We start from the raw sequence: 12,207 nt of genomic DNA, 5'->3' as shown, positions 1-12,207 counted from the left end.
TAAATCCTCCAACCCGCAAAGGGACCTCGTAGTACGGCGGTAAAATACCGGCACCGCCTTGGCGGAAAGGGGATTTACCGCCCCATTCCAAGGTTGGAGGGGCGGTAAATCCCTTTTCCGCCGTTGCCCTTCCCCATTCCCATTTCTGCCCCATAGGGCTCTATGGAAATGGGGAAGGCGCTAATTACGCCACCGCAATTTTGCGGTGCCGTAATTAGCTCCGAGGTCCCTTAGCGGGTTGGATTTTAACGCCTGCAAGAAGCAGGCGTTAAATCCTCCAACCCGCAAAGGGACCTCGTAGTACGGCGGTAAGGGTTAACGGTCACCGTTGCCATTAACGGTGACCGTTAACCCTTACCGCCGTCCGTGTAATGAGGCCCATAGCACATACATTTTTCGTAGAGATGGAGTCCATCTTACTTATGCTGGTAATCATATTTTTCTGAGAAATGTACAACATGCATTGTGTCCTTTTGTGCAATTACATCCATCTTTTTTGCAGTAGGTGTTGATTATTTCAAGTTTTTCAAATAGAAAAAAACACCACCAAAAGGCTCTTTTCAGAGCCACCACTTCCGCCCACATAAAAGTGCAAACATTTTGATAGGGCAGCACCCCAAAATGTTTGACGTTCGCGAACTGTCCGCGGACTTCTAAAAATAAATGCACAGGAGCCTGCTCAATTTATTTGCCACTTCTATTTTTTGACTGTGAAAGGCGGCTCTGAAAAGAGCCTTTTTTAATTTTTGTTGTTTTACATTTTTTTTTGGTTTTTTATACACAACACACTAAGAGAGGAGGGGAAAAAAAGGAAAGGGGGACACCAACCACAGGGATAAGAAAGGGCGGGTGGAGAGAGGAAGATGTAGGGTGGGCCTTCCTTAGGTAATGGGCATTTCTTCTTGTGCTCCGAGACCGTAGTCTTGAAAGCACTTTGAAGTCTCTCCCCCCTGCAGAGTACTGCGTCGTAGTACATACACAAAACTGTGACCCTCGAAAGGTAAGGGTCATCAGCATTGTGAATGGCCTGTGAGGCAGCTGGAGGGATGCGCTCTCCCACAGGAGTGTCTCTTGTGGTGAGAGGAGCGGAAACGGAGGATAAAGTAGAGGAACTCAACCTACTACACTGCTCGCAAGGTACAATCTTGCGAACGGCCCCACCGTGGAACGACCTTAGGTGTCACCTTCATAGTAGTTCTACCAAAGCTGTACGAACCAAGCCTCCCGCGACTCAGCACCATTTTGCATTCGTTGCAGGTGACTTTGTTCGCACGCACCTTAGGTACGTTGCCATGAATGGTAAATAACCGCCACACCCAAGACTCACGGCAGGTGCTGTTAGTAGGGACTTCCACTACCTCATCCTCATCATCCTCTTCATCCTCCTCTGCATCCTCACGCCTGTTCCCCTCTTCAGGCCCTTGGGGAGGTGGTGGTGGGGGTGGGGGTGGTGCTGAGGCAGATGTAGCACCAGGTGGCAGTAGAGGAGCCATGAATGCCATCAGGTTTCAAAAAAATCTGAAGATTGGCAGCAAAATACCAGCCAAAGTAGACAATGCTTTGTCAAATAGCCAAAAGCACAATAAGGATGAGCTCTGCGCTGTGGACTTTTATAGGGGTGCGTGAGCGCGCTCTGCAGACACTCGCGCTGTCCACGGACAGATCGAACATCCCAAAAAGGCTAAAAAAATCCCAAAAGTATGTAGAGAGTCAGGGTGATTGTCTGGGACATGTGCTATGGTGAATGTTTAATATAAAATACTGTGGATACCCTGAAAATGCACTTTAGAAATGTTCAAGGACTCGGACAGTGTCCACAATTCAGAACACACGATCAGCATGGGTGCGGTCACATGATGGCGTCGCGAACATGTCCGCGAAGGGGATTCATGTCCGCAGGACATCAAATGAACAGGAATGGTTGTGCGTATATGCGCGGGTGTTCTACGGACAGTGTTCGGGTCATGAAATTAATTAAAAGTGTGACACAAGTGACGCAAACAGTTACGGACAGGGGCGATGTTCGGAAAAGTTACGGGTGTGGTGCGCATGTGCGTAGATGTTCTTTAGGCAGTACGGACAGGTAAAGTGTCCTTAGAACACCCCCATTTTACATATATGCCGACAACCCGGACACCAATTGTGTTCTTAGTACAGTTCCCATTTGCCTACGAACAATACAGACAGGTATAGGGCCTCATTACACGGAAGGCGGTAATGGTTAACGGCCACCGTTAATGGTAACGGTGACCGTTAACCATTACCGCCTTACTACGAGGTCCCTTAGCGGGTTGGTGCTTTAACGCCTGCTTTTTGCAGGCGTTAAAAACCAACCCGCTAAGGGACCTCGGAGCTAATTACGGCACAGCAAAATTACGGTGCCGTAATTAGCGCCTTCCCCATTCCCATAGAGCCCTATGGGGCAGAAATGGGAATGGGGAAGGGCAATGGCGGAAGGGGGATTTACCGCCCCACCAACCTTGGAATGAGGCGGTAAATCCCCTTTCCGCCAAGGCGGTGCCGGTATTTTACCGGCATGAGCCATGGCGCTAATAGCGCCATGGCTCACCGCCTTCTGTGTAATGAGGCCCATAGTGTCCTTAGGACACTTCCATTTTGGTTAATTACGGACATCCCGGACACCGCGTGTGTTCTAGGAACGGTTCCATTTTGCTTGCGAACAGTACGGACAGGTATAGTGTCCTTAGGACACCTCCATTTTGGGTTTTATGGACTTCCTGGACACCGATTGTGTTCTTAGAACAGTTTCAACTTGCCTGCGAACAGTACGGACAGGTATATTGTCCTTAGGGCACCTCCATTTTGGGTTTTATAGACATCCCGGACACTGATTGTGTCCTTAGAACAGTTTCAACTTGCCTGCAAACAGTATGGAGAGGTATAGTGTCCTTAGGACACCCCCATTTTGGTTAATTATGGACATCCCGGACACCGCGTGTGTTCTAAGAATGGTTCAATTTTGCTTGCGAACAGTACGGACAGGTATAGTATCCTTAGGACACCTCCATTTTGGGTTTTATGGACATCCTGGACACCGATTGTGTTCTTAGAACAGTTTCAACTTGCCTGCGAACAGTACAGACAGGTATGGTGTCCTGAGGACACCTCCATTTTGTGTTTTACGGACATCCGGGACACCGAGTGTGATCTTAGAACAGTTTCAACTTGCCTGCGAACAGTACGGACAGGTATAGTGTTCTTAGGACTCCTCCATTTTGGGTTTTACTGACATCCCAGACACTGATTGAATTCTTAGAACAGCTTCAACTTGCCTGCGAACAGTTCGGACAGGTATAGTGTCCTTAGGACACCTCCATTTTGGGTTTTACAGACATCCCGGACACAGAGTGTGTTCTTAGAACATTTGTAACTTTTCTGTGAATAGTAAGGAGTGTCCTTAGGACACCCCCATTTTGGTTAATTGCGGACATTCCGGACACCCACACTGTCCGGGGACACGCTAACTGACTTCTTAAAAAAACAAATAAATAACTGAATTAATACATTTAGTTTTATTATATATAGATGTACAATTTATGAAAGAGAAGGGGAAGCAGAAACTGATACAAACACAGGGGAATTGGGGGTTTCAAGAGGATGGATAGGAGGAGATGAAGGGATGGAAGTCTCATCAAAACTTTTTTTTTCATGGAGAGGGTCTGGGGATAATTGACTGGGATATGGAGAGGGAGGACAGGTACATGTGGGACAATGATATTTATTTTTTCATTTTATGTGGTCCTCTATAAAGTTCTTCAAATGGTTGAAATTTGCCATGAGCATGTCCATTTTTTCTTCCATGCGCTGGAGAGTCTTATCCAATGTATCTTTTGGTGTACTATTTTCAATGTCTGTATGGTCTGTTAAAAAAAAAAATATATATATATATATATATATATATATATATATGTATATATACATATATGTGTAAATAAAGTAATGCTTATTAATTTGGTTATATAGAGAAGTGTCTACCATTAGTATCACTATCTTCAGACATTTCCTCACGTCGGAAATTCTCCTCAAGCCACTCCAAAGTACTGGACATTTCTGTGAAAAAAAAAATATATATTACTTTTATTGTATCTAATACAGAAATTTTAGAAATATATAAATGAAGTACACTTACTAGCTTCTGGTAAGTTGTTTTCTTACTGGTCTGTAGATCTGCTGTTGCTTCTAGTTGTGCAGTTTCTGTGAGGTAATTATGTTGAAGGCTATCTTCTTTTAATTTTGGTATATTCCATTTAGTACATATGGGGCCTCATTACGACCCTGGCGTTAAGGGTTTAAGGGCGCTGTAAAAGGTGTCAGCGCCGTTAAACCCTGAACGCCTGATTACAAGGTCCCTTTGCGGGACCCGACCTTAACGGCTGGTTTTTCCAGCCCTTAAAGTAGGGACCCACAAAGAGACTTTGGTGCTAATAACGGTACCGCAATTTGCGGTACCGTTATTAGCGCCTTCCCCATTCCCATTGAGCCCTATGGGGCAAAAATGGGAATGGGGAAGGGCCATGGCGGCATGGGGAATTACCGCCCCACCAACCTCAGAATGGGGTGGTAATTCCCCATTCCGCCATGGCGGACACCGGCATGGACCTTGGTGCTAATAGCACCATGGTCCTCCGCCTGGGTCGTAATGAGGCCCATGGTATTTAAATGGATGGTTGATGTGTTAGATATATAGGTTCTATTTCTTATATATCACTACATATAATGTGTTTGTGTGCTGGTTTTTGAATTTGTGCACTGTTCATATGGCGCAATATAATAATTCAAGATATCCCCTGAGATTTTGGGTAGTGTTGCTGTTGTCCACGTCCGTCTGCGGACATATGCACAGTCCGCGGACATCAAAATCACTAGCTGGGGGTTCAATATGTTCTATGTTACATTTATATAAAGTCATGGAAATTATGGTTAACTTGTGCTACTAAAAACCTATGTAATTCAGTAAAAAAACTTTGTTAAAGGGACGTTATGGTTAAGTTGCGAACTGAAAAACCCCTGAAATTCGTACGTTATGGTAAGCTAATATTGCACCTTCATCATGTATGCTGCACACACTGCTTATGTTTCCGCATGAATAGCTTAGTATACTGGATAAAACTTCATAATAGAATGCTATTTATATCAACGCATTCCTTAATGCACTAATTAGCTCATGATATTTATTCCAATGATCCTTGACACTTTTTTGTCAACATTACAATAAGAATCTCTTCTACAGAGTTTTCATGAAAAGTAAATGCACATGTGATGTCATCAGTGATGTCATCAATGACATTTGTGATGTCATCTTTGATGTCCTGGGTATTAGTCTTAGCAGTGCACGGTGGTGGCGCCAGTTATGGTTGGTTAGCTTACCATAACCTACAAATTTCAGGGTTTTTTAGGTTTTACATGGAACAATAACGTCCCTTTAACAAAGTTATTTTACTGAATATATGTATATTATGTAACTTACCCTGTAATAAGGTTCACAATCAGCATGTTGTCTGTTTTAACCTCTCTAGCAAATACCATGAAGTGGAGCATTCATCCCCTGCTCATATGAAGTAGCAGCCAATTAAAATGTTCCGCATTATAAATATTTTCTTTTTATAAGCATTTTCATGAAAGTTGAAAAATGCATATGTACATGTATAGAGGTATTGGGCCTCATTACGAGGTGGGCAGAATGGGTTTAACAGCGCCGGTAATGGTGCTGGTGCCGGTAAACACATTTCCCCCTATTACGAGGTTCCCTTGCGGGATCCGCTCAGAACGTCTGGTCAGACCAGACGTCCTTTGCGGGTCCCGCAAGGGGACCAGGGAGCTAATAACAGGCCTGTTATTAACGGGCCCATTATTAGCTCCCTCCCCATTCCCATTGAGCCCTATGGGGGCTCGAATGGAAATGGGGATGGGTTTGTTGAATGAGGAATTACCGGGTGCTCCAAGGTTGGAGTGACCCGGTAATTCCTCATTCAAGGAACCCGGACCCGGACCCCAGTTTGGAGGCAGCCATGGCGCTAATAGCACCATGGCTACCTCCAAACTCGCAATGAGGCCCACTGTGTCACTTTTCCATAAAATCAGGAAACACCAAATAAAATAGACATGTATACCATTTTGAAATGCCTCACTGTTTAATATTAATGGCAGCACATGCACACATCCCAACATCACCAATTCCAATGTATAGGTGCTTCTTAAATCTTTCTTTTTTCCTTTGCATTCTGTCATTTCCAATTCACTTCATCCATCATAAAGGTGCAACTGCAAGTCCCAGAATGCAAAGGAAAAAACACAACTAAACCTCACAATTCCAAGCTGTGATATTATTCCAAATAAACATATATAATGCTTTGCTTTTCTACATTTTTTTGGAACCATTTTTAAGAAAGTTAAAAAAAATGCATACCTCCATTTCCAGCATCAGTGTGTCACTTTTGCATAAAACTAGGCAAAAGCAGGAACAATTGATTCAAACAAAATGTGTAATTGGCGCTCAGTGTGTTCCAGTTTAATATATTAACAGCACATGTATACTTCGTAACTGAACCCATCCAATCTTTAGATACTTATGCATTCCTACTTCTTTCTTTACATTCTGTACCTTCCGAAAACATTTCCGAAAACCTCATAAACACCAACCTCCTAATACAAACATACAAAAAAGAAATAGCTAAGTGTCAATACACATCTGCTGAAATATCAGAGCAAATATGTGTCTGCTGCCGCAGAACATTTTATAAAAAGAGCACAAAAATCGTAGATCTTCTTGAGGGTGTAATCAGAAAGATCAATGACAAGCTTATGCTGTCAAATTTCTCGCAGTTTATGAAAAGCATTGAAAAGAATGTAGCTGTAAATCAAACTTATAAATCGGTTTGTGAAAGATCGAATATTAGATTACCCTTAAGTTATGGTAATGATAAATTGATAAAAGATGCAAAAAATACCCTTCACATAGAAATAAAAAATGTGTTAAAATGTAGTAGTACTACTCATATTGCGATTGGAGTCACTGGGCCTCATTACGAGGTAGGAGGTAGCCATGGTGCTATAAGATACAACGGACGATAGATCCATCTTTAATTGTACTAGTTAATGGTGTGCCACCAAAAGACAAAACAATTTGGCAACAACTAGTAGATTTATGAGACAAGCCCCACAATATCTCAAAGAAAACAATGAGTACTGCAGAGATAGAAACGTAGAGGAAAACTTAAGAGAAACCACCCACATGTTTCAAGAGTCACCAGAACGTGGCCAATTTCAACATGTAGATTCTGTTACAGCAGCCAACATTTTAGACCAGTACACCATTCACCCACTGCACTCCAAAGACACAATTGATGATCTATTAGAAACATATCAAATGCATCAAGACACAGGATCCCCAATGAGCATATGAGAAAAAAGTGTAGAAGCACATTCTTTTACTTTACTCTTTCCTACAGGAAAAGGAGGACAATAAGATGAATGGTCCACATAAATTAGTGCATCAGAATATCGCTCTTTACAAATGTATTCTGAAGACCCCAGATTCAGGCAAAATGTTGAATACATTGTCCACCTTCTCTTCGAAAGTGTACTAGCAAACTCTATGTTATGGATTTGCAGATATATTAAAAACAGGCTTTAATCTTTTAAACATATCTGCTACCCAACAACTTAAAAAAATAAAAGTCAACAATGAGGTTTTGCAAATCTCTTGGCAATCATGCATGGCACAAAGAATACTGGTTCCAATGTCACGCTGATGTACGTTGTATGCTAAGCAACCTAGGCCCACCCGCATGGTTGTTACTATAATTTGTGCCGAGTACACACAGGATGACTTGCACGACTTATTACGCATTGCAAACCAAATAAAGACAGAATAGACATAAAAACACCAGGATAACTCTTTTCTCTTTACCCTTTAAATGTATCAAGGTACTTTCACCATGCTGTGTTTTATCTGCAATAAAAGTACCCCTCTGCTCAAAGAATTGCAACACCTCTTTTGGCGAAAAGAATATCAATCCAGAGGAGCACCACACATCCACATGCTTTGGGGATAAAAGATGCTTCATAGTCTGGCCATGATTCTGATGCCCCTGTTTTACAATTTATTGAAAAATACATTTCATTACGCTTCCAAAACATAAATGTGGCAAATACTGTGGGCGTAGATATAAAAACAAAGGGAAATACTATGCCAAATGTCGTTTTGGATTCCCTAGACCAGTGTGCAAAAAAGGACAAGTAAATAGCTTAATGTCTTCTGTTAGTCACAGCGTAAAAGGAAAATCCCCTAAAAAACATACAACATTAGAAGGGAGAAAGCATCCAAGAACATCAATGGATAAAATGCAATCATTGCCCTCTTGTGGAATGCAAACATAGACATACAATACATTGCAGACAATTCCACTACAGTTGTAAGATTTGCCACAGCCTATTTCACCAAAGCTGAGAAAACAGAGCGCCAGGACCTGTGGGATGACATATCATCTGACAAAACACTAGCACAGAAATTGTACAGCTTCGGTATAAAAATTATCTTCCATAGATTATTTTGGTGCTACGAAGCTGCAGACAATTTAACAGGTACAGCCTTATATGGCAAATCTGAGCACATTGTCTGGCTGAACTTTGGACCAGCCTCATCCCAAAAAAAGAGTACTCAAATTCTACCAGGAGATATAAAACATAGCCACAAATGATTCCAACAGCCAGGACACTTTAAAAAAACAATGTACTTGACACATTCTACCCAAACTGACCTACTGCTTTGGAAAACGTGTGTCTCTATGACGTTGTCCAAAACTAAACCTACAAAAACAATGTCACACCACATGAGTAAAATGGCAAATATTCAGGTTCAACATGTGAACAAAGCCTAGTGAAGCTAACTAAACCCAATCTAATTAATCATATTAAATTATCTTTTGAAACTCCACAACAGAGAGAACTGTATTACATGGCCCTACTCCAACCTTTTAAACCTTGGAGAAAAGAAAAATAATTATTAGGTGACAATCACTCATTTGAAGCAGCATTTAAAGCAAATGAAAGCAGTATAACAAATGAACGTTTCAAATAATACACATAAATGTTGGTCAATGAACGCCAACAAGAGGAAGAAATTCAAGCTCATCTACACACAGACACTCCTGAGGGCCGTCAACCTCCCCTTACAGGAAGCCAAGACCCACTTGGAGACCCACTCATTGTAAATGAAGCAGAAATAACCATGGCTTAGGTAGAAAATACCAAGAATCAATATACACAATCTGTCAGTTCTACATTCTCAGCTAAATTATGATCAACTCACCATTTATCTGGAAGTCACTCAAGAAATTGAACATGGTTTTAAACATGAAAGTAAAACCTGTACCTCTAAAAATTATAAACCTCTGCTACTGTATGTAAGTGGTGAAGCTGGTTCTGGCAAAACATTCCTAATTAAAATAATCAGCCCATTTCTACAAAACTTAACATACAACAATCTTTTGACTATAGTAACAGCCCCCAATGGTTTAGCTACTTACAACATAAGTGGTGTCACTTTACAGCAACTAGTACCCCTCCCCGTAGAACACCAAAACAAATTAGAATACCACAAATTGTCAGCAGAGGCTGCATCTGAGGTATGCAGAATTCTAAAACAAAATGAAAGTGATCTTGATAGATGAAGTAAGCATGGAATCCAACCTCATGGTGGCTTTAATTCATCTCTGAATGCAAGAAGTCCTAAAAACCAACTACGAGGAACTGTTTGAAGGAAAACATGTTATTGATTTTGAAGACCTCCTACAGTTGACACCAGTGAAAGGGCAAACTATTTTCAAAACATTAGGACACAAAGAATGCCACAAAACTCTCAGCAGCATTGGAAATGTTAATCTCTGGCAACACTTTCACTACAAAGAACTAACCCAAAACATGTGCTAGTCTGCAGACCTCACATATGCTAACATTTTAAAAATCATTAGAACTGGGCTGCTTACTAAAGATGTGAAATCCATCTTAAATAGTAGACTAATCCATCAGCTGTATGGGTGAAACACATCTGCTCCTGATGTTATGCACCAATTAACACAACAAAATCTGAAATGTATGTCATTAATGCAAACGCTTGCAAGCTGTAGTCAATTCAACAAAACAATGTGGAAAAAAGAAATGCAACCTATACTGCATATTAGCTCCACAGACAAACTAGAAGTGCGCGGCATGACACTTCCTATGTGTCAACAAGCAGCAGCACGACTAAATAGCTAAGAAAAATGTACCTCCAACACAGCTGGATTGGAAAAAATATTAATTTTGTGCCTAAACTGCAGAGTAATTCTAAAATATAACCTTAATACAGAGCAAGGCTTAGTCAGTTGGTACAGTTGTTGGCTTCCAGACATGTACGCATGACAACATTCAGTTTGTCAATATCCACTTTGACTAACTTGCAGAGGTTAAACAAATTGGCAAAAACAATAGGACATTTCCTTCTTTTCAAAGTCATGTACATACGCAGAGATCAATTTTCTCTGTCACTTGCATATGATATCACTATTCACAAATAACAAGGTCTAACCCGAGATCAAGCATTACGTTACAATGACAGCACAGTCTATAAAGAAGGTATGAGTTACGTAGCACTTTCACATCTGCGTACACTCAATGGTCTATTCCTAGTTAACATTGATGCATACAAAGTCAATGCTGACATTCCTTTCATCCTGGAATACAACAGGCTGTGGGCACTGTACACCACCCATTTAAACATGTACCCTGTACCTCACAAAAAGAAACATTTTAAAAGACATATAATAGAAACATAAGCTATAGCAGCTTTCCCAACAATACCACTGACAAAACAACAACCAACTCCTGCATTAAACAATACAATCACAAAACTATCTAGTGCAAAGTTGTGGTCACATCCATCAGAAAATAAAGACACAAATGTCTCTTCGCTACAGAGATGTACAGGCCCATCTAACGGTCCACAAACAGAACTCTCTGGTCCATTGAAATTCACAAACACCATTGAGTAAATAATTATGCCAATGTGACAATTAACCTTCTCTTTTAATTGCCAGCAATTGTTCAAATCATTTACTTAAACAGCTCGTACCAGTTGTTTTGCAAATGCTTGCACAGTGTCTCAGGTATAAGGCAAGAATTGGACTGCTGTGCAGGAATAGTAACATTTACCATAAACACACAAGCAGATCCAAAAGCATTACTAATGTACTTACTATTAGTACTGGAAACCAAAAACACCCCTATAAATGAAATCTTTTAGATTTCATACACGCGGAAACATACATGCACTCTATGTAACTATGTTTCATAAGACTACATCCCAACTGAACGGTGTCTATATGTATCCATACCAATTGTGTATCCATTTCACCTGCTTCTTCAGAATACAAATCATGGCATATTATGCCCTGTTTGCAATGCAGACAATCGTTCCATCTTACAAATAAACTCAAATAACCATTATGTGACAATAATGCTTCTAAGGTACAATGCAGATGGGACTAAAAATAATTGTAAGCTTACAGGCTTAACACACAGCCAAGTATCTCTTGGAAAGAAACCCTTCACAACAGTAGGTATAATATACCACGCTGGTGCCACAAATACTTTAGGGCACTACACTGAATATGTGAGAAAAGAAAGTAGTTGGTCAATGTAACAATACCACTGTTACCCAAAACATAGGCTACCTGAACATTTAATACATTCCTACTTAATAATCCTTCAACCAAAATCTAGTCACTAAACTATAGCACAATTAACAGTTAGAATATGCCAGCAGGTATCTAACTACAATCATAATACTGCAAGAACACTTTTCAAACTCAATCTAGTTACAATATGCCAACAGGTATCTAACTACTTCAAAAACACCTTTCATTGCAAAGCACTTCAAATATGCTATCTGAATTGCTATTTAACAAAACATCTTCTAACATCTAATGTAGTTAGAATACGGCAACAGGTATCAAACTATCTCATGCATTCCCTCCATTACAACATACTTCAAACAAAAATACTATCACTCTTACACTCACATAACTGTAATCTTTTATTTTTATCCAGTACGGATTGTTTTTCTCCAATGATTATAAACAACAGCGGTGTGTCATACACTAATGTTGCAGGAAACATAGTACTTAAAATGTACTATTTATGAGGGTC

Source organism: Ambystoma mexicanum, chromosome 11 (genome assembly GCF_040938575.1).
Source record: "Ambystoma mexicanum isolate Mex_15411 chromosome 11, UKY_AmexF1_1, whole genome shotgun sequence".
Classification (NCBI taxonomy): domain Eukaryota; kingdom Metazoa; phylum Chordata; class Amphibia; order Caudata; family Ambystomatidae; genus Ambystoma; species Ambystoma mexicanum.
The sequence above is the reverse complement of the archived record's forward strand: the minus strand, read 5'-3'. Positions refer to the sequence as shown.